The 27,655-nt window shown below is 36.1% G+C and overlaps 1 protein-coding gene across 1 annotated transcript in view; it reads left to right on the top strand.

Annotated features, from left to right (window-relative positions):
• nord overlaps positions 1–27,655 on the top strand; it is a 164,859-nt gene that overhangs the window by 87,133 nt on the left and 50,071 nt on the right. The window lies entirely within an intron of this gene.

The raw sequence follows: 27,655 nt of genomic DNA, 5'->3' as shown, positions 1-27,655 counted from the left end.
GGGCCTAGTAATTAAATAAAGACTGGGGAGCGGGTTATTTTACACTGAAAGATAGAGATGATGTTTCAAATAGGCTACTTGATTGTTTATACATGTGTAACAGTTGCCGAATTAGATAAAAGTTCAGTTAGGTATAAACAACTGTGGCGATTCAAGGCCATTTGACTTCGGGACTTCGGGAGTGTTCAAACTCGAGTCTCGGAACACTTACAACCAGTCTTTAAGTCAAGGACGCGAGGTAATACAACATTGTCGTGCGGGTTTTCGGCTTTGCGGGCGCTGTTAGTCTCGCTTTCTCGATCGTTTTTCATCTCTAATAAACAGTCTGTGACCCTGTTAACATCTGTAAGAAGAAATTAGTCAAGCAGAGGACAGTCGTTGGACAATTTTCACTCCTCTTTTATTACATCTAATTTCTAAGAGGCTAACCAATCCCCGCTATGGCCAATACAAGGACTTAATATTCACAAAAAACAATTTTATGGAATGGTGATTAAAATGTTTTCCATGTATTTTTTGAGAATAATTAATTCGTTTTGCGTCATGTTTTCATTTTTTTTTTGCATTTTTAGGGCAATAAGTGCGTACATATTTACAGAGGTTGTAGGTCATAGAAACCCGAACCCTAAATTTATTATATTATTTAGTTTCTGGCTGCCCAGAGAATAATTTATACCACATTATAAGAAAAATAATTTGTGAAAATGTTTGGACAAAAAGTGAAGGATGCGGTGTAAGAGAGATTTCCCGGTATTCTCCCGGGCCTCAGACATTGGATGGTAATAATAACAGTGCAAAGTCCGGCATTAGGATGTGACTTGCAGCTACTGACGTGTTTACATTCTGATTCGCGTCAGAGAAGTTCCGTTTGGGTGGGCAGCAGTGTTAACATCACTGTCCAGATCACTCATTGTGGGGCTTCCCCTGCTGTCAGTGACCTACAGAAACATCGTCAAAGGAATAAGAAACATGTAAAGGTGGGAAGGAAGAAAAAGGAAGAAAATGTAAAGAAAGAAAAAGAGGAAGAAAACAGAATGAGAAAGGGAGAAAGAAAACACAGAGAAAGGGAAGGCGAGAGAAGAAATAAAGATATCAAGAAAATAAATTAAGACTGACGACATATTACACAGTGTGATTCTGTGATTTTATTACAAACTTGTACGGGAGATAGAGATAATTGTGAACAACTTACATACAGGAACTAATATCCTAAAACGTTTCGTTTGGTAATAAAATTATACAACGTGTTGTGAAATAACATTGTAAAACAATAACCAAAAGCGATCATTTTTAACGGGTCAAGATAATTTTTTTTTGTTAAATTTATTTATACATGCTTTAATATCTGGAGTCATATCGCGTGTTAATGACCAGTAGGCCGTTTTTAATATTGTTGAGTCCCTTACTATTTCTTTTGTGTGTTGTAGATGGCTTGTGTTCGTGCAACTGATTATAGATTTTCATTAATTTTCATGATATTGGTGGTGACTGAGGCAGTGATGAATCATGGCATGTAAATTTCCAATCCAGCATTTTTTTGCGACTGAGGGAAACCATGAAAAACTCCAGTTCGATTGATCGGCCACGGAGTTTGAACTTGAGACCTACCGAATGCAAGTCTCAAACGCTACCGTCTGAGCCAATTCGCTCGGTTGAATTACTTTTTTTTCTTTAATGTGTATGTATGTATGTATGTATGTATGTATGTATGTATGTATGTATGTATGTATGTATGTATGTATGTATGTATGTATGTATGTATGTATGTATGTATGTATGGGTGTATGTATGTGGTATGTATGTATGTATGTATCCAATGCCTACCCACTTCACTTTACATGATTCGGGTTCCGCAAATTGCAGATAGATAGCAGGACTGTGACCCATTTTTCCAGTTGTACACCAATTCGGTGGGCCAGACTGTAGGCCCTACATGATGCGTAATCTGTGGAGAGTTATGTCGTGTACTAGGGTGAGTGTTCGTGTAAGTGTAGTGTCTGGAATGAGTGATGATGATGAAGATGAGGAAGGGAGATGGAGAAACCCGGTGCCGGCACGTAGTCTACTCCCGTCGAATAGCACCAAGGGGGCCGCCAGGCTTAACGTCCTCATCCTACGGACGAATCACTATCAACAGTGACATATGCCTTCCCTTCATATGCATTGCGGAGAGATTTGGGATTTAACCCAGACATATTGATGCACAGCCTAGTGATTAGAAGTTGTGCACCCGCGGTAGTAATTTTACATGAAATCTATGTTTCCATAGAATGTTTCTAAACCTCACAAAATACATGCGAATACTGTACAGAACTTGATTTACAGTACAGCGCACATTACTATAGTCAGTTGGCATAAAACCCATGGCCAGTGCACTGGAACCTCACCCTAGTTTATATGCAGCTGTCCTCCTTGTATGACGTTAGACTCATTTGGGTTAAAACTATTATGTAGTCATGTACAGACAGTAGCACTGGTTTCTTTAGTTCATTGTTTTTAAGGAAACATTCTCATTAAGAGAACTTCCGATATGCATTTCACTTATGGAAAAGAAAATTGAGAGAAAAGCTGCAAGATTTTATCAATAAAAACATAATTTACAATGCCCATGTCATGTTTATGAGAAATCGCTAATGTTTGCAGGAAACAGGGAGACTAATCAAACTTCAGAAAAATACCCTTGAGTTCGTTGGTAGATAACTGCACATATTATCAAGGTTAACTACCAGAACGTTTCCAGACAGGAGTTCCTATATGTATATGACAATTTTTTTTATTAATCAACTCTACAATTTCTAAACGTTTGTAACAAAGTCATAGAATCAACCTGTAAATATAATAAGTAATTACATTAAGTTTACATAGATGATAATAGATTAGACAGGTTGGCATAAAAGACAGAAGGGACAGGTCAGACATATTAGGTCCGATAGAGACAAGGTAAGGACATGATAGAAGACAAGTAAAGGACATGATAGAAGACAAGTAAAGGACATAAGACAAGACAAGTAAAGGGCATAAGACAAGACAAGTAAAGGACATAAGACAAGACAAGTAAAGGACATAAGACAAGACAAGTAAAGGACATAAGACAAGGCAAGAAAAAGGACATAAGACAAGACAATTAAAGGACATAGGACAAGACAAGACATGGACATAAGACAAGACAAGTAAAGGACATAAGACAAGACAAGTAAAGGACATAAGACAAGACAAGTAAAGGACATAAGGCAAGACAAGTAAAGGACATAAGACAAGACAAGTAAAGGACATAAGACAAGACAAGTAAAGGACATAAGGCAAGACACGTAAAGGACATAAGACAAGACAAGTAAAGGACATAAGACAAGACAAGTAAAGGACATAAGGCAAGACAAGTAAAGGACATAAGACAAGACAAGTAAAGGACATAAGACAAGACAAGTAAAGGACATAAGACAAGACAACTAAAGGACATAAGACAAGACAAGTAAAGGACATAAGGCAAGACAAGTAAAGGACATCAGACAAGACAAGTAAAGGACATAAGACAAGACAAGTAAAGGACATAAGACAAGACAAGAAAAAGGACATAAGACAAGACAAGAAAAAGGACATAGGACAGGACAAGACAAGACATGGACATAAGACAAGACAAGTAAAGGACATAAGACAAGACAGAAGACAAAAAAGACAGAAGACAAGACCGTAAAAGAACAGAAGATAAGCTGAGGAAAGACAGGAGACTAGACAAGAAAAGACAGGAGACAATCCGAGAAAAGACAGGAGACAAGACGAGCTAAGACAGAAAGTATGACAGGAAAAGACAGAAGGCAAGATAAGGAAAGGTCGAGATAAGACAGGATGCAAAGTGAGATAAGACAGAAGACATGACAAAAAAGGCAGAAGACGAGACAAGACAAAAACAAGAGAAGACAAAAACAAGACAAGACAAGACGTAAGACAAAACAGAGGGTGGAAGAAAGAAGACAAGACAAGACAAAAGGTAAGACGGACGACAGAAGACAAGACAGAGGACAGAAGACGAAACAAGACAAGACAAAATAAAAGTAAAGAAGAGAAAAGATAAGATAGATAGGCAGGCAGACAGACAGAAAATGAAGGAAAAAATAAGAAGGAAAATATGGTCTAGAAAAAAAGTAAGAAAGAAAGAAAGTGTCAAGAAAACTAAAATGAAAGAATATGGAATAAAGAAAAGAGACAAGTAAAAGATTTGTAAAGAGAAAGAAATGAATCAATAAGGAAAGACAAGATGAAAATTAGAGAAGGTAATGTACTGTAACATCAATGGAATAGAGAAACAATAAGTAAGAGAGTGGGAGAGAAATTTAAGAAAAGGTGAAAGGAATAAATAAGGAAATTAATAGAGGAAACAATAAACAAAGGAAGGAAAGAGAAAACAGAAAAATAGATAACAAAAAAAGATTACAACCACGAAGGGAAGCAAAAGAGGTAAAAGAGGGAGAGAAAAATGTAAGAAGTTAAATTAAGCAGGAAAAAATAACGCAAGCGAGAATAGAATAAAAAAGAGAGAGAGAGAGAATATATTGAATGGAACTAGGGTAAACAAGTGCGTTGTGTTTTCAGAAATGCTTTACAAAGAAAGAAGAAGTTAAGTAAAACCAAACTTTAAAAAAGGAAAGCAATAAAAATTAAAGTGACAAATCTGAAGGAAAACAGTGGTGGACAGATCTATTACCGTTTAGAAGACAAGTTTTAAATTTATATACGAAGTAGATATTACGACACGACATTAATAAAGTTCATTGGTATTCGCTACTCCGCTATAAACCATAAAAATTCGATGCGGCTGTTAACAAATTTCGCTGGACATTTAAAAACATTAATTAAACAACATTCAACGTCGTCAAATGCATAAACATACAGTAGTTTTGGCTTAACTGTTTGTACGACCTGCGCCATTTCATAAGTGCCATTAAGAGAGTATAAAAGCACGAATACATTAAGTAACATGGTTGTTTGGGACTCTGGAATTTGTGCCGTCATCAAGAAGACAGAGAAAACGAGATTCTGAAAGAGAAAGGCAACAATATTAATGTCACTAGATGAGATCCTGTTCGCGACAGTAACTGTAATTGTTACTAACAACAGTTTACTGACACTTACTGGCTGCCATTTCCCGTACAAATCAAAGCCGACAAAGAAGGAATAAAAATTGTCCCAAAAGGATTGATTTGCTAATAGTAGAGTTATTACAATGCATGAACAATATTAGAAATTCATGTTAACGCAATCTCGCCTACAAGAGATACGCTTCATATCAAAGATGTGAGAATTTCTTTCCGGGTATACAGAGTGTAACTAAAATGTCTGTCAAAACTTTAGGGGCATACTCATATTATATAGAGGAAGGAAAATATTCCACGAACATTCGTCCGGAAACGCTTTTTCTACAACTCTGCTTACATTGTATGACGGTACATTATGAAATAAAAATACCATACCACATGGAAATCTGTCCTACAGCAAGTGCTCAAAAAGGCTCCCGTTAGCACGGATACATGCATGAACTCGCCGTCTCATTGAATCCCGTATGCGCTAATACGAGTATATCCTAGGAGAATGTTGTATTTTCTTGTCTTCAAAAATAGGGGATCAAAGACACTCTTCATCTTGCACCGGAGTTCCATACATAAGCTCTTTTAAATGACCCCATGAATAGAAGTCTAGCAGGTTTAGGTCCGGAGAGCGCAGAGGCCAAGTAATTGATCCATCTTTACCTATCCATCTATCACGGAAACTTTGATTTGAAAATCGACGAACATTGACACTGAAATGAGCAGAAGCTCCATCGTGCATGAAGCACGTGTTTCGTCGTATTTCTAACGGCACATGGTGTAACGGAACAAGCAAGGTGTACTGTAAAACATTTTGTGTCTTTCTCTGTTGAGCCTGAGTGGAAGAACATAATATGCTATTTTTTTTTTCATAATGTACCGCAACATACAATGTAAGCAGAATTGTAGAAAAATGATTGTAAAAAAGGAAATAAAGCGTTTTCGGATCAATGTTCATATAACATTTTTTTCATCCTCTATATGAGAGGAATATGTCCTTAAAATTTTTACATATATTTTAGTTACATTCTGTATACAGTCGGTACGATGTATTCTTCAATGGACAAGGCGAGAAATCTGTTCAAAATTCTCCCTCTAAGTACAAATTATCAATATCACCATCTTCATGAATATTGGCGTATTTAATTACCACTGCAACTGTTACCCTAATCAAAATAACAACCACAGTCTAATATATACAGTCACGAAGCTTGAGTTGTGAGGGTACTAGGAACAATAGACTGTGCCGGTACTACTTCGCATTGTCTATGATGGGGCGACAGTAGCGATCCTAATGGTTAGCAACTATCTATGGGTGTATATTTACTACGTATTGAGCTTCGTGACTGTATATACTAGACTGTGGTATTATCATATGAAAATGGTAATGTCCACATCTGTGGAGTAACGGTCAGCGCGTCTGGCCGCGAAACCAGGTGGCCCGGGTTCGATTCCCGGTCGGGGCAAGTTACCTGGTTGAGGTTTTTTCTGGGGTTTTCCCTCAACCCAATATGAGCAAATGCTGGGTAACTTTCGGTGTTGGACCCCGGACTCATGTCACCGGCATTATCACCTTCATCTCATTCAGACGTTAAATAACCTTAGATGTTGATAAAGCGTCGTAAAATAACCTACTAAAAAAATGGTAATATTTCTCAAATTATCATAAATATATTCACTATCAAGAAATAACCATTCAAATCTAACTACAACAATCATAACCAAAATTTCAACAATAAACATCATTATAGTATTTGAGCGGTAATTTATCAATCCAATGCAGTCAGTTATAACCACCAATTCAACCATAAATATCGTGAATAATATCACAAGAGATCCGCTATGTGGATAGCACGTGCACTTCCCGAACAAGCGGCCCTAAGTTCGATACCCGGCGTCGACAATGGAAGAAATTTATCTTCCGTTCACGGAACTGAGTGTGTGTCCGTTTTCTTGTGATTGTCCTGTGATGTCCCTGCGGTGGGCCTGTGCCAAGCTAACATTATGACCGTGGTGACCCGCACTATCTTGTGATATGTCTAGTAAATGATTCAGTGATCCTCCCTCCTCTACTCGCAGTGGCGTGTAAGGCGGAGAAAGGGGAGGTTAAACCAACTAAGAAAGAAAAGAGATAGAAAGAGGTTCTCTGACTGGTTGAAATTCATTTAATTCTGGCATACTATTGGTAATCTGGTACATAAACGAAATAGTCACCGCCATTTCAGCCTTAATTATCATCACTATCGTCGTGCATTAATTCGCTGTGCTCTGTTCAAGTTTGTCGAGTATGGCGAAGGTCGATATTCGCCGATGTTCGCTCTGCAGAGGAAGCCTGTCGTGTTTGTTCCACCTTGTTATAAAAATATTCGCCGTCCTCCACTCCTACCCCTTCATGTTTTAGCCGCTTAAATATTTTAGAACAGATCTTGCGATTAGTTTTCTATATGAAATAAGACGAAGTTTGTAATGACTTGGTTGTCTCTCTCATGCTCGAACATTGTAGGACACAAATCATAACCATTTCAGCCATAATTGTCATCGCATTTAAACAACAATTATCATGACCATTTCAGCCTAATAATAATCATCACCATTTCAGCCATAATTGTCATCTCATTTAAACAACAGTTATCACCATCATTTCAGTCACAATTGTCATCATATTTAAACAACAATTATCATGACCATTTGAGCCTAATAATCATCACCATTTCAGCCATAATTGTCATCACATTTAAACAACAATTAGGTCTATCATCACTATTTCAGCCATAATTGTCATCACATTTAAACAACAATTATCATCATCATTTCGGTCATAATTGTCATCACATTTAAACAACAATTATCGTCACCATTTCTGCCATAATTGTCATCACATTTAAACAACAATTATCACCACCATATAAGCCATAATTGTCATCACATTTAAACAATAAATATTATCATCATTTCAGCCATAATTTTCATCCAATTTAAATAATAATCATCACCATTTCAGCCATAACTGTAATCACATTTAAACAAAAATTATCATCGTCACCATTTCAGCCATAATTGTCATCACATTCAAACAATAATTATCATCACCATTTGAGTCTTAATTTTCACACATTTAAATAATAATGACCACAATTTCAGCCATAACTGTCATCACATTTAAACAACAATTATTATCAACACCATTTCATCCTAATATAATCATTTCAGCCATAATTGCCATCACCTTTGAGCAATAATAAGTTATCATTTCAGCCCAATCATAATCATCATTTCGGCTGTAATTAACATCGTCTTTAAGCAACAATAATCATTTCTGCTTAAACATAATCACCATTTCAGCCATAATTGCCATCAAATTTAAGAAAACAATTATCTGTAGTAATGCCACGAGAGGTCTGAGATCTGCCGATAAATCCACGAGCGAAGCGAGTGGATTTATCTGGGAAATCTCAGACCTCGAGTGACTTTGATTAGGACTATTTCGTGAATAAAATAAAAATTTAAATAATATATCCCTAAAATTCGATCACAAAATGTTAATAATTGTATATTAACGAATACTTAACCTATTCAGACATTGTGAAGTTGAAATACTCGTAGATGAATATCGATTATTGCAATAAAGAAATTCGATGTTATTATTCAGTTGTGCCAATTGCGAAAAGCGAAATACTAGTTTAACAATGTTAATTACATGTACTGCACTTTTCTATTATTGTTATATCAAATACATTTTCATTATCTGCTGCAATCATAATTTAATTTAACAGTAACAGTGGGGACAGCTATATACCAATGCTTATGTATTCACAGCGAGACATGTTGCTACACAGTGAAGCCATCTCTGTATAGATAGGCCTAATTAAAACACGAATTTTATTACGCCATACGAAAGGCAGTTTGATCAGAGACATTATTACTATGCAAAGTCTTTGAGTTTGATATGCGATGATGTTACATAAATTTGAACGTCTATTAATTGTTTAATTTCAATACAAATGTTATAGGCTACAATTTTATAGGTTACGTTAGGCCTACCTGTGGAAGCAGGACCAATGTCAGCTGTGCCTTGTTTCGACCGTTACTTACAATCAGTGCTACACGAAAGCATTTTTTATAGCTCGACAAACGCATTCTCGCTGTAGTGTGTAACGGAACTAAAGCTGCATCTACACAGTTCAATATTCCAATCGCTTATGCGTGCAATCTGGGAAGAATATTGAAAGAATCAAGTTTAAAAGGTACGTTCAATTAAGATGCATAAAGATTTTGTGTCTACATGGTGCGCCGTTTTGAAAGTGGTCTTCACTGCGTAAATGTATTAATTAATATTAAATATCAATCTTGCATTCATTGCTTTAAAGTTGAAAGGAAAGTGTAACCGTGTAGTTGCAGCTTAATGTATTCATGATCATCAATTTAAGGGGAAACAGTTGGCGACAACGACTAAACAAAAGAACGACCATGCGATAAATTGAGAGCGATAAATCTAGCTGCAGAAATTATCGCAAAGTCTGACTTTGATTGGTTGGAATTCAAAATTTCATTACACTTCATTGGTCTAAAATGCAATGACGTCATATAAACGAAATAGTCATCACCATTTCAGCCATACTGTCGTCGGAATTATAATTTTAACACTATTATCATAATTTACTGTAATCGGAAACATAATTTTAATCATTACAATTACTGTCATACTTGATACCATAACTGCAATTATTTCAGACTCATTAACCAAGTCAATATCATAATCCATCGTCATGTATCGGTTATGTTCCACTCTGGGATGACGTCACAATGAGTTAAAATCCCGCTTTAGACATGGATGTAAGTATTTTGACGATTAGATGCTGTGTTTTATCTTACACGTTTCGGAGCCCCTTTATGTGTCGAGTCGAGAAAAAAAGAATCATAAGCAGATTTAAAGAACTACAGCGGAAAGAAAAACAAAACATAATAATATATTGGCACAACAACTACATCGTGTGCAATCCCTCCAACTCTTAAACGACAAGAGGAAGTGATGAAGCGTCTGAAATAAGCCGGGAGACAAGCGTGTGGAATCCGCGGAATTCGGCCTCTTTGTTGCTTAAAATACAGTAATACTCATCAATCCGCGTGACCGCGCTGTTTGACGCCCCATTTCAAGTGCCGTACAGTCCGCACTTGCTCACTGACCACACTTCACTGCGGTCATGCATTGTCCTCCTAATATCTTAAAATGCCATTTCTTGCAAACTAATTGTCTCAATTCCTCTCGAAATCCCCCACTACAACAAAATACACGTAAATCGTATCTTTATCCTCTACATGTGTCATCCTGTCTCAAAACTCCCTTGCTTATACATTTGTGTGTTAAATATCTGTATTTGAATTGCTAGGCAACGAATAACTTGTTAATACTGATTATAGGTATTCTACTCAAATAAGAGCACTTTCAGTCCAATACACACAATAACCTCATCAAACCCCACGATTGATTCTCGGAGATTCTGTACTTTTCAATTTTATTTCTTCCTTTATACCGTATTTATTTATTATTGATTATTTATTTATTTATTTATTTATTTATTTATTTATGAATGAAAAAATAATAACTGTAATACCAATGTATATTTATCAAGCCCTAATTTTGTCAAAGATAATTCACAAATGTTGATACATAGGAATCATGTTCACCTATACAACACCAGAAACAGTGACATTTTTAATATACCTAAGTGTAGGCTAACCAAAATAATGAATAATTCTTTTATTATATCTTTAAAAATTGCAAATAAATTTCCGATACATGTTTTCAATCTGGAAAGGAAGTCCTTTAACAGACTTGTCTCTTACTGGTTGATCAACAAACTCTTTTATGATATTAATGAGTTTTTTAACGTTATTGTTGTTGAGTGTTTCTGATACAATTTAATTGTTTTTTATGTCTCAGTTTTTATTTTATATACATTATTTTACTTTGTCAATTGCACAAATATGTGTTCACTGACTTACGATACTCAATATACTCAATGTATTTATTTATTTATTTATTTATTTATTTATTCATTTATTCATTCATTCATTTATTTCTAGATTTATCCGATTAATCCATTTATTCATTCATTTACTTATTTATTTACATATTTATTTATTTATTTATTTATTTATTTATACTAGTCATGGAAATATTGAATGCTGGGTTATATTTTAATAATCACTTCAGAGTTAGACTCCCAAATTGAGACAACTCATCCTCCTTGCGGTTTTCCAAAGGCGCAGACGCTGAGACAAATGTTGGGATGAGGTCTAAAAGCAATGGACTACGGATCTACTCCTCCCTTCCCATAAAATTTTCCTCATTTTTCCAAATTAAAGCCTTCGAAATAGGAGCCTTGGTTTTCACGATATTGTTTTCGGTACTTGGGACGAGTTTACTCGAACGTCACTTGCACAGTGCAAGGATTCCCATCCCTTCATTTGCGAGGTCTGCGGCAATCCCACTCGTGCAGGCAACATCTTCGGCGATCCTGACTTGTTGTTCTGTCACTTTTCCCCTCCTCCTCATGTGATAGCCATGAAGTCCATTTTCGGCTTTTCCATTCAAAATTCTCTAAAGTTCCTTCAGTGGAACGGTGAAACTCGGGGAGTGAGACAAGTGGCCAAAGGGCTTGGATATCACATATTCGATTTTTCTCAGTCCCTTGCAGAGACGCAAATGTTCCTCCTCCCATTTCCCAATTGAGAATGACAATGAATGCCGGGGTTATGTAAGCACATGAACATCAAACAAAATCCAGTGCAGTGGTAAAGAAAGTATACATTGAATTTTATTACTTCAATTCGAGAATAGATGTCTCACGCAATCATTGAGATTTCATTAAATCTTCTGTCATTTTTGATATGAAGTCGACAGGTGATCGAGTCACGGTTTAGTGGTATCTCTGTGCTTCCTAGTAAGAATTATTGTATGTTATACAATGACAGAAACACGCGTACACATTCTATTTCACTGTAAACACAAGTTTCAGCTATTGGTAAACTTCTTCGTTGTTCAACACACCTCCCTCAACTTCAAAACAAAGTGCGTTCACAAACTGAAGAAACGAAACAGCTGGACGTCGGATCTGAAACCAGCGCAAAATAACGACTTAGGATTTTTCTTACGTTTTTCTTTATCGCACAGTTTTAAAAATATATATAAAAGTTCGACGACTCCTGCATCCCTCCCAACCCGCTGTAAATGTTGATTGCATGTCCGCGAGTGTTTACAGGGGCCGTTGTAGACTAAACACGATCAGAAATCAGAACCGCGTGTTCAGATGCAACTCGCTGGTAATGCAGCCGCCTGCTTTACCTGTGCTTACTTATCTTTCAGTTGAAGGGGCCGAGACGAGAAACAGCTGTTAAACGAAAATAAATCGGACAATCGAGATATCCATGTAAGCGAAACATAAAACAAATGCAACCAGAAGGAAAATAAACTTAGAAAAGGGTATAAAATGAAGTTGAAAACAAAAACAATTGAGTAATTAGTAGAAAAAACACGAACAAAAAACAGAGAGTAAAATATAAGAACGGAATATACACTTAAATAAATGTGCTCTTATATACACACATACAAACACATCCATAAACTCAATAAAAGTGCGCTCAAACAATTGCGATATAAAATTAGACGTTTTCACGATGATTTAGATTTGGGTATTTAAACTGAGTGGTAGGAACTGCGCAAGAAGATTCCGAATATTTATAATATACTATTTACAGATTATGTATCAAATACTTAGTTGTCTAACATCGATATAAATGGTGATAGTGAGCTGGAATTTTGGCAAAGGGAGATCATGAAATTAGCTGTGTTTTACAGTTTTTTCTAGGTTTATTTAACGACGCTCGCAACTGTAGTGGTTATTGTGATGTGCCGAAGTACATATCGTCGCCTGAATGCAAGAACTAGGTAACTCGAAATTTGCGTTTTTTAGTTACCTCTTTTATAGCATAGCAAAAATCGCACAAAATGTAATCCAGGATCTAGGTAACTGATCGAACGATACCAGCAACATCTATTTTCCAATACAACAAATAGGTAAAAGAAAACGAGACATATTCCTTAGTGCAATAATAAGTAAATAGGCAATGTCACAAAATATGAAAAATCAAGTTACCTAGTTCTTGCATTCAGGCGACGATATGATATTTCCGTGCAGGAATTCTGCGTTATCATATGATGAAGGATCGATTGAGAGGAGAAAAATTCTCTCCGGCATCGGGATCCGAACCCGGGTTTTCAGCTCTACCTGCTGACGCTCTATCCACTAAGCCACACCGGATTCCAATTCCAATGCCGGATTGAATCCTCTCAGTTTAAGCTCCACCTCTTAAGTTTCCCTTTAGTGGCCAACCCTCATGCACTGTGTCACAGATGTGTGACAGTGGCACAATGTCCAACACACTAATGTGCAGAGATGCACTCATTACGAGTGACAAAGTGGCCGGGATCCGACGGAATGAGCGCCGTCTTAAATGACAAAGTGATTATATACGCATATCATATTACTGTGATGTATGATATTTCCGGCAGAAATTCTGCGTTATCATATGATGGTGTGCCGGAATTTTGTCCCGCAGGAGTTCTTTTACGTGCCACTAAATCTAGTGACATGAGCCTGTCGCATTTAAGCACACTTAAATGTCATCGACCTTGGCCGGGATCGAACCCGCAACCTCGGGCACAGAAGGCCAGACCTATACCACTCTGCCACTCAGGACGTTTTACAGTTGAAGAAACAATATGACTGTAGAATAATTGCATCTTACATCCACTTGCTTCTTCCTATGTTCACAGTAGGATGAGAATTAAATCGAAGTTTGCTATGTTATTAAAAATAATAATGAATTTAGAAACTTCGAAAAAAAACTACATATTGTAAAATTGATCAATAGTAATAATACTCTGAACATAGTAGAAGAATTTTACCATCGCGGTAAACATCATAACCAAAAGAAGAATTCAATCAATGAAATAGTGGTAAACACAGGTAATCCATTATACGTACAATATAATCACATACACATAGTTCCAGTTGTCAACATTAGCTTCCGCTGTCCATGTAATTTCCATTAAAACGTACAATACTAATTTGTTACACCGTTGTAAGCCATAGTAGTCGCAGTATCATCTATCAGCCGACACGTAAGTTTAACTTTTCTGAAATACAACATAGCAGTGGAAATATTACGGGTCTTCCCAATATAAAATTTTTTAACAACAAACTCACTAGAGGTTTTGATTTATCTAGAGAAAATCAACACTCGAGTGGGATTTAATTGACTATTACACGATTAGAAGAAGTAGAAAGTATATAAAGATTACAGTAGAAGAAGTAAAGTACTATAATACAATAAAATATTGACTTACTAAAATTCTATTTCACTAATGTTAGCTTCATCAAAACGTTTGAATGGAGCCGCCATTTTCAGTTGACTATGCGGTAAAAAATAACGACCGCAAAGCATGTTTTATAGTAGAAGTGTATTTTTTAATTTTAACACTGTCAAGACTATATTCATTTACATGTTAAGACACTATGTTACAGAGAAGGTTTTCGTCGTTTTGATATAGCTACAGGAGATAACATATGACACCAAGAAAACCAATAATTAAAAAAAAAAAAAAAAAACAAGAAGAGAGTGACTTAGCATGTTCTTTCCGTGGACTCTTCAATTTTAATATTTATTTTGATTTCTGTCTATATACTCCCCGCATTTAAACTTAAAGCCTTGGTTTTTCTGAACCGACGCTTGCGAAGTGCGAGGTGCGAGGCCCGCCTCTCACAAATCCGGACTACACGAGAGATAGTGAGTGGTTTCTATAACTGCGAGATTCGAGGTCTGCGCACCTCGCAGTTATAGAAACCACTTACTATCTCTCGTGTAGTCCGGATTTGTGAGAGGCGGGCCTCGCACGTCGCACTTCTCATGCGTCGGTTTAGAGAAATCAAAGCTTAACAAGGTGGAGCCTTCTCGTTAACTATACTCCATAACCGCTTCCTATTTCACGAGGCCCACCCTCGAGAAAACAATGCGATTAATAGTCGAAATGATTCACACGTAAATATGACGCCAGTCAGTTGTTATGTGGACTTAACATTCTAAATGTGCCAAGTGCCAAAAACAACTTTGATATATTGATGAAAAACACACTGCGAAATGCATGTTGAGATACCTACAACACCGTCTTTTGGCGCACGAATGAGTCACTTACAGTTGAGCTACGACAAAGACAATTTAGTATGATATTCTCATATGGATGTTCCTCTCTTAGATTGAATAAAATGAAATTTGAAAAGTTGTACTTAGCACATTTATAATGTTAGGTCTTCAATTGTAATGAACACTGTAATAATGTTATTACAAAGAACTGGATTCGTCTGTAAATTAATATCATTCCTAAGTACTTTAGAATTATACTACGTTAAATTGACTGTTTCTGTTTTAATTCTACTCGCATTAATTATTATTCACCCCTACTTGTGTACATCTACGAATAATAAAAGTAAGTTTTTTATTAAATTAAAATTAAGTTGAATATTTCGTTAAGGTCTTGTCCTTCAAGAAATGCTTCCAGGACGATACGTTCACAGCAGTACGTCCATCAGACAATTTGTCCACTATCTCACGTCCACAGCTATTTTGCCCAAGAAAATTAGTCCAACAAACATTTCGTCCACCAAAAAATTTTTCCACCAACATTTCGATCAAGAATTATTGGGTCCATAATGTTTTTCCAATTTTTCTTTGTCCACTAGTTTCTGTGCCAACTAAATATTTTGTTCATTTTTGAGTAACAAGTACTTCCAATATGCAATTTAAAAAAGAAGGGTTGCTATATAAATGTATTTAATTATTTTGAAGCATAATAATGTTCATTTTTATGGAAATATGTAGTTATTTGGTTCAGTATAAAGTTTTGAAATGAAAACATTTAAAATGACTTACATGATAACAACCATAAGAGGGCGGGACATGCTATTCTATAACAATTACACTTACCACTTTCATTGACATTATTATTAATATTAATATTATTATTATTATTATTATTATTATTATTATTACAACCAAGTCATGTTACTTGATATGAGAGCTTCTCTAACATCCTCCGCTGTTACAAGCTTAGTTCTGTTAGCTATTAACACCAGAGGAAACTGGCAGAGGCCCGACCCCGCTGTAAATGTTGCGTGTAGAGAGTTAAAGGAGATGAATGTCTCACATAGCCATGTCTTGACATCATATGTGCTGGTCGGCTCAATCCGAATTAGAAAGCCGACGACGTCACTGGTGGGATTTATTTCACAGAAAACGGAGGGAGGTAAATTAAAAATAAAACAAGGAAAGGAGACCCGTGTAGATGCAGCCCCTGCTACTTTTGAGCACCCCTTGAACTATTTGGCTCTAGCTCAATAAAAGTGTCGGGAAATGCATTAACAAGCTACTAGGGTTTCAGTAAACCTGGACAGATTTTAAGTTTATTCCATATCCTGTTCCTTATGATACACACACACGTGCAAGATTTGTTTAAACATGACAGTCCGAAGAGATCCGAGTATTTTTAACTTAAAAGGTTGCGCATAACCGCACATCAGCAGTATGGATAGTGCAACACTCCCGAACAGTCTATTATAATTGGACACTCACAATACCTGTAGAAGACTTTTAGAAAGAAGAAAAGTAGTGGAATGACGGAGTTCACATAAATTTTCCTGATATGGCGTTAGGTTATAGACTTGGTAGTGTTGTTATTGTTGCTGTTTATTATTATTATTATTATTATTATTATTATTATTATTATTATTATTATTATTATTATTCTTGTAAAGTATGACACAAACTCACCCTCAAATACCTTGCCTCGATTACAAGGTAGGAAACATTAAGTTTATTCACTTTACACGCTTGGTAAACTAAATTTATACTATTACACTTTTACTACGTCATACTACTTTTGATCAATAAAACGGTGCGAAAGGATGCGTTTTAACCAATCATGGCAGTTTATCGCTACAATTTTATCACTTTCCTAACATTTGTTTATTTTGATCATTTCCCTAACATTTGTTTGTTTTTATCACTACCCTAGCATTTGTTTCTTTCTTTGCCAACATTTCAAACTGTAAATTCTTTATGGTACTATGAAACATGCTTTGCGATAGTCATTTGTTTCCCGCATAGATAGTCAACTGGAAATGTCGAGTCCGTTCAAACGTTTTGGTGAAGCTAATATTAACGAAATTTAGTTTTAATAAGTCAATTAATATCTATTTTATTGTATTAGAGTACTTTATTTCTTCTAATCTTCATATCTAATCTTCTATCTACCTTGCCTCCCGTTTCAGTTACCTGTCATCATATCATAATCTCTTCACACGCACACAAAATAGCGGCAAACTAGCCATACCAACACATAAGACATCATCGTATTCATCATCATACACAATCTCGCTCTCGCGCTTGTGGAATACCCTACCCAGTGACATCAGAGACTGTCGGAATTTAGTAGAGTTCAAAAGCAAGCTTATTAAGTATTTTCTTACTGCGTAGAGTAGGTTTAATTTTTACTCAATCAATAAAAGAAATGCTTCTCTCTTCTTAACTTTTACAATAAACTGTCTAGCTTTTATTAATCAGTTAATCTTTTAGTACTTTAATTTTTATTGTATTTGTAAATTTAATATTAATTGTAATTATAATTGTAATTGTATTCTTAATATTGTAGTTGTAATCCCCTGGTAGAGGGGAAGAGAAGGCCTGATGGCCTTATCTCTAACAGGTTAAATAAATATAACTTACTTTCTTCTCTTTTTATCAGCTCCCTACCATTTCGGAATCTGGCTTCCCAAATCACATTTCTGCCTGCTCAGAGCAAATGCTGTTTCTAAACAGAATATTCCAATAATCTGTTCTTTTCCGAAACTGGTCCATTTTCCGAACTGTTTCAAAAGAACTCTTCAATTACATCCCCCCCACCCTTACACAGAATACTTCGCGTTTTACTGAAATACAGTCAGCTGCTCCAATAAATCCACCCACTTCGTCATTACACACCGGTTTGCGTATTTACATATGTATGACGTGTTTATACTCTCAAACAGCCTCGTCACGGCTCAAGTTATATTGGTAACTAAGTAACCACTTCCCAGTTCATTTGAAAGAAACAAGTGCCATAATGCTACTATTTAATAGTCAAAACACGGATTGCGCGAGCGTACATGTAAATTGGTTCGTAACGATAGCGGCAACTTGCATAAATATGCACTGCAGAAATCAATAGCAAAACTATACTGCAAAAAAATTCCTAATTGTTTTAGTTTTATTTCTCGGTGACAAAAAAGAAATAAACAAGAATTGCAGAACGCTTAATCGATTGCGCTTCGATTGAATTGTCTTACTAAATGTATTCTATAAACATAGTGACAGTCCCAATTAGTTAGTACTAATTTTACTATACAGGGTTGTTTCCGATCTTTGATAACGAATTTGAATGACATCATGTACAGTTGTCAAAATATTTTCAAGTCCACTTCGGGTCGCGGCGATGTTACACGATGCATGTGCTTGTACAAGCAGTTCCGGAACTATGAAAGTGTTCCATATCTGCGCCTCGTAGACCAGCGGTAGAGTGCTTCTTTAATTATCCAAAGGTTGTGGGTTCGGGCCTTCTTCAAGTTTTCATTTTATTTTTAATCGTTCTTTAGCGATGTAAATGATATTCAAATTATCATTTATATCCAGTTATCGTTCTTTATGGATATCACATTATTTATATTTTGTTGTCGTTCTTTAGAGATATGAATAAAATTCAAGTCATCATTTGTATTCTGTTATCGTTTTATAACGATATGAATAATAATAATTATTATTATTATTGTATCTCCAATGGGGGTTAGCCCTATTTTACATATGTATGTTAGGGCTATAGTTTTATACACAAAAAAGATAAGCATAAAGAGAATGGAAAAGAAAATTAAATTAGCTTACGCGATGTAAACAAAACATAAACAATCCGTAAATTAGGCATTGCGATTGCAAAACAAATATCAGTTATCAATTTGAAACATACAAAAACATTAACAACACACATACGTAACACTTCTATAACACAAATATGCAGCTTTCTGTACCATACATCCTAAATTAATACACAATAGTCACACAAGCACAATCAAACTATAATTACGACATTGCGACGACATCAAGCATCCCATAACTGACTCTCATAATAACAAATCAAGTATCCGTTGCAACACATACACTTCAACATAGTAACCACACTTTTAAAAGTTACAAATTTGGCTCCAAGAAGAATAAATAGGACACTATTACTAATTACTATTCTTCTACAATTTCTTAAATAGATCTGTAATAAGTCTGTGAAATTCCGATATGAATAATATTCACATTTTTTATATTGTTATCGTTCTTTAGCGATATAAATAATATTCAAGTTATTATTTATATTCTGTTTTCCTTCATTAGCATTATAAAATAATATTCAAGTTATTTATATTGTTATTGTTCTTTCGCAATATAAATAATCTGTATTTTATGTAAGTAATTATTATAACACAAATAACCATCTTTCTTTGTAAAATAGGTTATTTTATTTAGATAATTAAATAAGTATTATATAATATCTTATACTAATTAAACAAACCGATATTTATCATTTATATTCTGTTATCTTTCTTTAGTTATACTGTATAAATAATATTCAAGTTATTTATATTGTAATCGTTCTTCAGCGATATAAATAACATAAATTTAATATTAGGTTTGGAAAAATCCAGTTGCATAATACTGGTATTAGTTTTTCTTTTTGTATTATTACATTATACTATCTTGAACCACAATAAAATGAAAAGGAGTAACGAGGAATTGAACCTGAGACGTTGACATCTAAATTCCGACGTTCGTCCGCTGAGCTACGAGGGCAAAAGTGTGGAAACATTTTCGGAAAAATTGGCCCAATCACACTCTGAGATTGTCTGATGATCCGTAGAAGCTAGTCCAGGATGCGGGGGGCAAAGGCTAATTGAGATTTCCCGGTCTCTGATCGGGTCAAACATCCTGATAGAATTAATATTTAACCCTTGCCGTGACTTTCGGTGAAGTCCGGAGGGCCCAATTAGTCAAATCCACTCTCCTCATCTCCACGCTTGGGCCCCCTGGAATTTAATAAGATGCGAAAGAGATAGTGGTGTGCGGAAAGCAACGGGATGTTACCGCATTTAGGCCTATCCTTCCCAAGAAAAACTGCAAACATGAACAAAGGAAGCTTTTAATAGAAGAAGAAGGATCTTCTGCGGACCTCTGGAAAAAGAACTAAGGAAGAGACTAGTGAAGTGCTTTGTGTGGAATGTGGCATTGCATGGTGAAGGAACATGGACATTACGACGAAATGAAGAGAAACGAATTGAAGCATTTGGAATGTGGATGTGGAGAAGAACGGTGCGTGTGAAGTGGACAGACAGAATAAGAAATAAAATTGTGTTTGAAAAAGTGAGTGAAGAAAGAATGATGCTGAAACTGATTAGAAAGAGAAAAAGGAATTGGTTGGGTCTCTGGTTGAAAAGAATAATAGACGACATTAGGATATGTGGATCATATGCGGAGACTAAGAGGAAGGCAGAAAATAGGAAAGATTGGAAATTGCTGGGTTTGCAATGAAAGACCTGCCCATGGACAGAACACTTATGTATGTATGTTCAGAATGCCTGGAATATCGTGTCTAAGAACAGTCTCTATTTGCAAAGACTAGTCGATTCCATGCCCACTCGACTGCAAGATGATAGAGATAAGAGGAAGATAGACTAAATATTGAATTGTGGCTTTTTGTTTTGTTTTTTGAACGCTTAATTGTTTGAATGTTTAAGGCCGACGCCAGTAAATTTGTTTTGTTTATGCCACGAAAGATATTTTTATTGAGAATAAAATCTTTTTTCTTTCCATTTGCAGCCACAATATCATAATGATAAAGTCATGGCATAATATATTAATGAACCTGATGTTAATTACTAAAATAATCGTAAAAGAGAAAGGAGCCATTATGTATAGTTTGTCTCTCTCAAAAACAGAACAAAAAGAACATAAAAACCACGAGGTTGTAGTCGAACGCAGGATCTCATGAATAAGAGGCCTGAACGCTACCATTACGCTATCGAATAACACACAGAATACTTCAATTATAACTGTAGATATCAGGCAACGTGGTCCAACAGCATGTAACATCGCCTGTCTCCGAATTGTATCGAAGATACCCGAAGGGAACTTTGTTTCAGGAGAGCGGCCACTTTTTCTTTTGACAGCTGTACGTCAGGAATCACACCGACAGCTGAATTGTGGCGAGAGGTGACAGACCAGTAGCGAGTGATTTCATAATCAGAGTGCACGGTGTATCACAGTAGCAATGCCCAAGAAAATCGAGCCTTTTTGGGTGGGGTACACAGCAAGTCTTTCCGATGCCAAGCACAGTTACGTGAAAATTATAGGAGCCTGCAAAAATGTGGTTTCGTTATTTCCAAGAAAGGCATCTTGTGTGTACCTAATAAGACTGGCAAAGCTCGGATGGGATTAATTCCAGAGTGCAAAAAGGAAGCAAATCCACTCCCCGTCACAAGTCGCCGCACCCCACGAGATGATACAAATTAATTCCATTCAGGCTTTACCAATCTTATAAAGTACACAGAAGATGCCTTTCTTAGAAATAACGAAACCTTGTTTATTACAGGCTTCTTTTATTTTCACTTAACTGTACTTCGCATCGGAAAGGGTTGTTATGTACCCCTCCAAAAAAAAAGGCTCGATTTTCTTGAGAATTTCTGCTGTGAGTCGCCGTGCACTCTGACTATGAGATCACTCACTACTGGTCTGTCACCTTGCGCCACAGTTCAGCTGTCGTGTGACTCCTGACGCACATGTCATTCAAATTCGTTATCAGAGATCGGAAACAACCCTGTATACTGTATATCTCGTTACGGAACGAAGTAATTATGTTTTATATAGGCTACATACTACCAGTATTGCACAATATTACAATTCAGTAGGCTAAGTAACTGAGTGTACTCAGTGTGAAAATTAATGCATTTTTATATCATCTAACGCCCCTGTGATGATACTCGTTTTATTGTCTGATAAACGCACTCCTTGGAAATATACAGTATGGCGAGTGTGTCACCTTCAAATTTCTGACCATTCTCTCGGGAACGGAAGATGTTCACAAATGTCGTTATACCGATTCTATACCACTGCTACGAAATAAGCCAATATATTGAAAATAAGTAAAAATAGAATTACATAATTATATAACCTTTTCCAGAGAGCCAATAGGGTACAAATTAAAAGTGGAAGAAAAAATAATGGAACAGATATAATTTAATTTACATGGCAGTTTAGAGTTTAAAAACCACAAGAATTTAAGGGAATATGTACGTGAACGATCACAAATATTATCTAAAAATGCAGGCTGTAAATTTCTAAAATTTCGTAAGAAAATGAACTCAGAATTGGACAAAAATTACAATGTACGACAACAAGACTTATTAGAACTTAAATATCTGATAAAAGTATAAAAAAGGTTACTAATAATATTTTTTTTAGAATTCACTCTTTACTTTAAATTAAATTTTCCAAAATTTGACAATTTTCACACATTATTTCATAACTCCGCAACCATTAGAGATAGAATTCTGAAATTTTGTACACTGATTTAACATGCATTTATGCAAAAGATAGACTACAATAATACCCATTTCTTTGAAAACAAAAATTATGTCACAAAACATTATGTAAATTTTAATATATTTTAGATAGGACAAATAAAAAATTATTTGTATTAAAATAAAGAACTCTACATGTCTGAGAGTAGTCTACTTTTCAGAAATAAGTGTTTATTACATGCAGGAAAAATATTAAAGATGTCAGGGAGACCATAACAATGTTATGGTTACCAAATGATGTAATTGCAGAATTTTTTTGTTTTTTTTTTTTTTATTCATACTTTGATAAAACTGGTTTAAAAATATTATTAGTAACCTTTTTTATACTTTTATCAGATATTTAAGTTCTAATAAAATTTGCAAATTTTTTCCATTGTGAGTTCATTTTCTTATAAAAGTTTAGAAATTTAGAGCCTGCATTTTCTGATATTTGTGGTCGTTCACGTACATATACCCCTAAAGCAAAATGTAGAAACATACTGATGTAATAGCTCAAATATCAGAAAGCATGAGCGATCTCATATGAGAATACAAACGTATGGCAATAAAAGTAAAGCTCGTATTTACAAAATAGCAACCAGAACAATAATTTTAGCATATGCAGCAGAGATTGGGACAGATATATAGAGTGATTCACTAGGATTTACCGTCCCTTACAGAGCTATATATCACATAGTATTAGTGGTATTTGATTTAACGACACTTTTAATTCCAAAATTCTTACCCCACGTCTTATTCAGAGCATTGCGGACGTTATCACAGGTATTCTTGCCGCATCGAGTGTTCACCGACCTCTGTTGTACAGTATAATGATAAAATGCATTAAAACACGTTTATAAAAGGAAGGCTCCATTGTGTCTTTGCCCCTTGCTTTCAATTCAGAGAAATGTCCTTGGAACATTGTATATGACATTTGCACGTCTTTTTAATAGTAAAACATTTGCATAACTATCTGCGTCTATTGAAATCCCTCAGGTTAGACGCTCTGAATTCATTATAAAGGCCGTATAAAAAGAATAAAAAGCTTCCTTTTTCCTTACGGGATGCAAGTTCCATGTGAAACAATCCAATTTCTAGTTGTTAAGATTGCGGTTATTTTAAAACACCTCATTGTCCATAGTCGTGATTTGTTTATGGCGTCACCAGATCAGGCAATGTTAGAATGACTCTAATTTTTTTCACCATTAGCTACGGTGTCGGTTTTCCAAGTTGAAAATCTAAATTTTATACCTCCTGAGTCCGAGTAGAATAACAGGATCACTAGGGAACTTATCGTCTTATAAAATGCAATCCCTCGTGTTCTTCTTGTATCCATCTTTTCTCTTGGTCTTCAAATGTTATGCTTTTATTTCCGTTGTTCTCCTTGTCTTCTCGATGTATTCCTCTTCATTTTCTGGTATTCCCTTTGTTCTCCTTATACTCCCCTTGTTCGGCTTGTCTCCAGATATTCCCCTGCTCTCCTTGTATCCTCATGCTCTCCTTGTATCCTCCTGCTCTCCTTATATCCCCTGTTCTCTTTGTATTTTCCTGCTTTCCATTTTATCCCCTGCTCTTCTTGTATCCTCCTGCTCTTCTTGTATCCTTCTGCTCTACTTGTATCGTCCTGCTCTCCTTGTATCCCCTGCTCTTCTTGTATCCTCCTGCTCTCCTTGTATCCTCCTGTTCTCTTTGCATTCTCCTACTCTTCTTTTAACCCCCGTGATCTCCTTGTATCCCCTGTTTTCATCTTACCCTCCTGCTCTCCTTGTATCCTCCTGCTCTCCTTGTATCCCTCTGCTCTCTTTGCATCCTCCTGCTCTCCTTGTAACCCCCGTGCTCTCCTTGTATCCCCTGTTTTCCTCTTATTCTCCTGCTCTCTCTGTATCCTCCTGCTCTCCTTGTATCCCTGCTCTCCTTGTCATCCCACTGTTCTCCACGTAACCCACTTCACTCCTGTTCTCCTTACAACCCCTCTATTCTCCTTGTAACCCCCTGCTCTCCTTGTATCCCCTGTTTTCCTCCTAATATTTTGCTCTCTTTGTCTCTCCCTGCTCTCCTTGTATCCCCTGCTCTCCTTTTAATTCCACTGTTCTTCACGTAACCCAGTTCACTCCTGTTCTTCTTATAACCCCTCTGTTCTCCTTGTAACCCTCTGCTCTCCTTGTATCCCCTGTTTTCCTTTTATCCTCCTACTCTCATTGTATCTTCCTGCTCTCCTTGTATCCCCCTGCTTTCTTTGCATCCTCATGCTCTCTTTGTAACCCCCGTGCTCTCCTTGTACCCCCTGTTTTCCTCTTATTCTCATGCTCTCTTTGTATCCTCTTGCTCTCCTTATATCCCCTGCTCTCCTTGGAATTCCATTGTTCTCCACGTAACCCACTTCTCTCCTTATAAGCCCTATTCTCCTTATAACCCCTCTGTTCTCCTTGTAACCCCTGCTCTCCTTGCAACCTCCTTGCTCTCCTTTCATCCTTCCTGCTCTTCTATTCACTCCTCTCTCCTTGCATTCCTCCTGCTCTCCTTGTATCCCCCTTGCTTTCCTTATAACCTCACTGTCGAAACGATTCACACATCAATATGACGCCAATCAGTTGTTTGAAATCGTAATGAATAGCAATATAGTAACATACAGATAGGCTAAATTATGGATTCAATTATAAATGGATACCACAGTTAAGTACTTTTGAATTAGACACTATTAGGTTAACTATGTTTGTCTTTATACTCCCGGCATTTATTAATCATTCCTATTTGTGTACGAATGATAACGAATCGACTATGATGGCGCAATCATATGTTTCTTTTTTATTTTTCATTACGGCTTGCTAAATTCGAAAGTACTTTGTTTTAAAAACACTATAATTTCAGTAATCTAAGACCTATTGTAACTAATGACGTAACAATATTAACAGAAAATATAACCAGATTTCTCGAATGTGAAGTGCATAAATGTATAACGTTAAAAAGTCACACTTGCAGCTTCTCTTCCATTTAATCGTAAGTCTTTCAGGACAGCACAGGGCTAGAAATAACAAGGGATCGACCCCTGACAGTAAGTATAGCAAGGAATAAAACAAAAATGTTCCGTTCCAGTTTTTCGCGTCAGCACCTGCGCTGTTTCAGAATAAAGCTCCCTGCGCCTCGAAGGAGTGATTAAAACCATCCGTCTGGCACTGCACATGAGGCTTCTTGTTATTCGCCAACTAATTTTAAGGCGTGAGCAAACATGATATCTCCACTATTCTGCAGTCCGTCGGCATTAGTCCATATGGATGTTACGAATATAATCTGTCTTAGAAAATTATTTACAGGATTGGTTCTTGAAGAAGGATTTTACGAATTTTACATCTTAGTTGTTGCAAATTAAAAGATTGTGTTAAAAAGGTCTAATATATTGAGAGGTGGTAATACGCATAACGACAAAAGAATTTCAATAAACGTCAATCCTAAAATTAGTAGTTTACAAAAACGTACTTTAAAATTCGTGTGTTGGTGACAGGTTAATATTCTAAACCGTAGATTGACTACTTCTCAGTATCGGCCTTTGGTAGCAAACCAATTGCCCGTCTTGCTGGAGATAGTACCATACCTACCATCAAAAACCACAAATGTGGTTTATGCATGACGGAGCACCAGCCCTCCCATAACTGAGTCAGACGGGCATGTCGTCTTCGATGTATTGGGCGGGGAGGTTCTGTACCTGCTCGTTCTCCAGATCTTAATCCCTTCGACTTTTGGTTATGGGGGCACTTGAAGGCTCTGATATATGTAACACCCATTGAGACGTTCAAACGCTACAAGAGCATGTCTTCGAAATCAACCAGGGTTGTCTGAAGGATTGCATGGTTGCCTAAGACGTCGAGCAGAAGGATGTGTTATGATCAGACATAGCATCTTGGGAATGGATTGAGGGGAACACTGTGCAAGCAAGTTAACTGAATGCTGGAACATAAGCTTGTGTATAGCTGCAAGAGCGGTACAGGTACACAACAGACTACGAGTATGTAGGGAGGAACACTAGGAAATCAACTGTTTGTTCACCACAAGAGACACACAGTTTGTAACTACCCGTCAGTACGCTACTTATCTCCATAGATAGCGCATCTGTAGTAGAAAAAGGAATCTAAGAGGCATCAATTTGTGACAGAATTTGGAGGCGAGTGTTTTGAAGTGAACGGGAAATTACTTGCAAACTGTGTAGCGTAAACGTGCGGGATGACAAACGTCAATATATACAGGGACATTATAACACTAGAAAACACACAGAAAATAGAAAACTTACATCGAAAATCGAAATTGAAGATCTGCCAACAGGTAATTCCATTTCAAATAAACAATCACAATTTTGACTGGATTTGTGAGAGATCTTTAAACTACAAAATCCCCACTTAAAGTCTTTATTGAAAAATACACAAATAAAAAGTTGCCAATCTATGAAAAATTAAGGCAAAATTATTTTAAAACATGTTACGATAGCACATTGCATTAAATAAGACAGATGTATTTAGGTTATTTTCGCTTTTAATATATTAGGCCTAGGCCTATATATTTAATTTTCTATAAATGTTCTTATGTACCCATTGTTCCTTGCAAGCAGTGTTTATGTTCATTAGATGACCAACATACAATAGTTGTATAATATTAAAACTCAAAGATCCGTGCCCGATTCTGAACTACAAGGTCAACACACATTAAGTAGTAAACAACCCTCCTGGAGTTTTGATGTTTCTGTATACCTCTATCTTCTGCCACTAGCAACGAAGCCTCACTGTATAGTCCGTGTTCCAGCCAACTTAACTCATCGGTCCCCAAGATGCCATGTCTAGTTATGAT

This window comes from Periplaneta americana, chromosome 13 (assembly GCF_040183065.1).
Source record: "Periplaneta americana isolate PAMFEO1 chromosome 13, P.americana_PAMFEO1_priV1, whole genome shotgun sequence".
NCBI classification, from domain to species: Eukaryota; Metazoa; Arthropoda; class Insecta; order Blattodea; family Blattidae; genus Periplaneta; species Periplaneta americana.
This window is presented reverse-complemented; position numbering and strand designations above follow the sequence as displayed.